This window comes from Aplysia californica, unplaced genomic scaffold (assembly GCF_000002075.1).
Source record: "Aplysia californica isolate F4 #8 unplaced genomic scaffold, AplCal3.0 scaffold01379, whole genome shotgun sequence".
NCBI lineage: Eukaryota > Metazoa > Mollusca > Gastropoda > Aplysiida > Aplysiidae > Aplysia > Aplysia californica.
Genome location: NW_004798649.1, coordinates 75,429 through 78,299, shown reverse-complemented (window position 1 = coordinate 78,299; position 2,871 = coordinate 75,429). Strand labels below are relative to the sequence as shown.

Genomic DNA, 2,871 nt, shown 5'->3' with positions numbered 1-2,871 from the left:
TTTAATTAGATTTCTTCCCTGAACACCTTGTAGGAATTAGGATACCTCCGCATTGCTTTGTCTTGTTGGCCGTGGTCTGTTGATGTGGTCTAGCTGGTACGTTGGTCCTATCGGTCTCTTGACTCAAGTATCGCAGACAATAAGACAATGAGACAATAAGACAATGAGACAATGGGACAATAAGACAATGAGACAGTAAGACAATGAGACAATAAGACAATGAGACAATAAGACAATGAGACAATAAGACAATGAGACAATAAGACAATGAGACAATGAGACAATAAGACAATGAGACAATAAGACAATGAGACAATAAGGCCTATCGGTCTCTTGACTCTCTATGGCAGGACAAGTTTGGAGCACAGAAGACCCCGCCTAGACAGATCAAGTATCACAGACAATATAAGGCCCATTTTTATGATTCCATTGTAGAGTAACAGCAACATCTTTTACCCACAGAAGCCACTTCGAGACAACAGCATCTTGAGGAAAGGTGAGAAGGATTTTTTTACCATTTTCTAGAATTGTTGTATTAATAGAAGTCTTTTACGCCGTCATCGAGACACTTTGGGCCATTCAGTAGGCAGACTTCGGCCACGCTTGTCAGGAATACCCTGGGCTGAGAAGAATACAACAACCCCCCCAGAAATACCGAGGTACTCCATCAAAATGAACAATACAACACTGCAGAAATACCGAGGTACTCCATCAAAATGAACAATACAACACTGCAGAAATACCGAGGTACTCCATCAAAATGAACAATACAACACTGCAGAAATACCGAGGTACTCCATCAAAATGAACAATACAACACTGCAGAAATACCGAGGTACTCGATACAATTTCTCCCCACTTGGGACTTGACCCCGGGGTCTTCTACATACGATGGCCAAGTGTCTAACCGCTCCACCACGGACGCCAGTAAGCTTGTCATTAATCCTGAAATAACGGGCAGGATAGATTGTACCATCAGAGAATCGTTTGATTATATCCCCCAAAATGATGAAAGTAAGACCTAGATCTATTGATACATAGTGAGATAGTAGTAGTAGTATGGTCCTGGGAGGTACATGCCCGTGCACCTAACGCAACTTTCCTGACAGTGAACATCATCATAAACGTAAGACTGTTGAGTTGACGTCCTTCAAACTGTGAACATCATCATAAACGTAAGACTTTTGAGTTGACGTCCTTCAAACTGTGAACATCATCATAAACGTAAGACTCGACAGTGAACATCATCATAAATGTAAGACTGTTAAGTTGACGTCCTTCAAACTGTGAACCTCATCATAAACGTAAGACTTTTGAGTTGACGTCCTTCAAACTGTGAACATCATCATAAACGTAAGACTCGACAGTGAACATCATCATAAATGTAAGACTGTTAAGTTGACGTCCTTCAAACTGTGAACCTCATCATAAACGTAAGACTGTTGAGTTGACGTCCTTCAAACTGTGAACATCATCATAAATGTAAGACTTTTGAGTTGACGTCCTTCAAACTGTGAACATCATCATAAACGTAAGACTTTTGAGTTGACGTCCTTCAAACTGTGAACATCATCATAAACGTAAGACTTTTGAGTTGACGTCCTTCAAACTGTGAACATATCATAAACGTAAGACTCGACAGTGAACATCATCATAAACGTAAGACTTTTGAGTTGACGTCCTTCAAACTGTGAACATATCATAAACGTAAGACTCGACAGTGAACATCATCATAAACGTAAGACTCGACAGTGAACATCATCATAAACGTAAGACTCGACAGTGAACATCATCATAAACGTAAGACTGTTGAGTTGACGTCCTCCTCTGGTACATGAGCAAAGCATTGTGGCGAACAGCCGATCCAACTCTTCCAACAGCCCAAGGGAAAGAACGGCCATCTCGTCCGTGAGGACTCGGCTTCCGATCATTCTACAACGTTTGAAGTGAACCTCTTTTATTGGGTTCTTTTAAGAAAAAAAAGGAAGCCCAATTTCCGTATACAAATTCTTCCATTTTGTGTCATTCATACTGTGAAAAATGCACCTGTGTGTTTTGCTGATTTATATGTTCCGTACCTTAGAATGGCAAGGTTCTGGCTGGCATTTTAAGCCGTTTTGAGTGACTAAGACCATGATGTCAGAAACTAAATAAATGTTCTATCTATCTGCTCTATCAAAATTGTAAGATCTTTCTGAGTCGTTATCAAGATATTCAAAGAATTGCATTGTACAAAGATTGACATGTGAAACTCAACAATTTTGACATCAACTTTCTCCGAACTAGGTACTGAGCGGGAAGAACTTTGTCATTCTACGGCAGCCACTGGTGCCAATTTTCCTTCTGAATCCGGCGTGTGTTTTGATTTGCTCCATTTAGTTTACGCTTGTTTTTTTATCACGACAAAATACTGTGACCAGAAAGGTCTCTATCTATTGTGTGACAAAATACTGTGACCAGAAAGGTCTCTATCTATTGTGTGACAAAATACTGTGACCAGAAAGGTCTCTATCCATTTTATGACAAAATGCTGTGACAAAGTTCTCTATTTATTGTGTGACAAAATACTGTGATCAGAAAGGTTTCTATCTATAGTGTGACAAAATACTGTGACAAATCTCCCTATCTATTGTGACAAAATACTGTGACAAAGTTCTCTATCTATAGTGTGACAAAATACTGTGACAAATCTCCCTATCAATTGTGACAAAATACTGTGACAAAGTTCTCTATCTATATTGTGACAAAATACTGTGACAAAGTTCTCTATCTATCTCTGGATTTTTTCTACGTCCCACAAGAGGTGCAAAACATTATGAGAGAATACTATAGTAACTTCCAGATGCGATTCTCAACCGCAAATTTCACAAC

At 39.4% G+C, this 2,871-nt stretch overlaps 1 protein-coding gene across 2 annotated transcripts in view; it reads left to right on the top strand.

Annotated features, from left to right (window-relative positions):
- The first annotated feature begins 264 nt into the window (after positions 1-264).
- LOC101848563 (leucine zipper protein 4-like) overlaps positions 265-2,871 on the top strand; it is a 13,771-nt gene continuing 11,164 nt past the window's right edge. Inside the window, exon 1 of one of the 2 annotated variants that reach the window (XM_035973539.1) lies at positions 265-496. The gene's annotated coding sequence lies outside the window, so the exon portion shown is untranslated. The remainder of the gene's footprint in view (positions 497-2,871) is intronic. The other variant, XM_005112726.3, reaches the window with a different exon arrangement.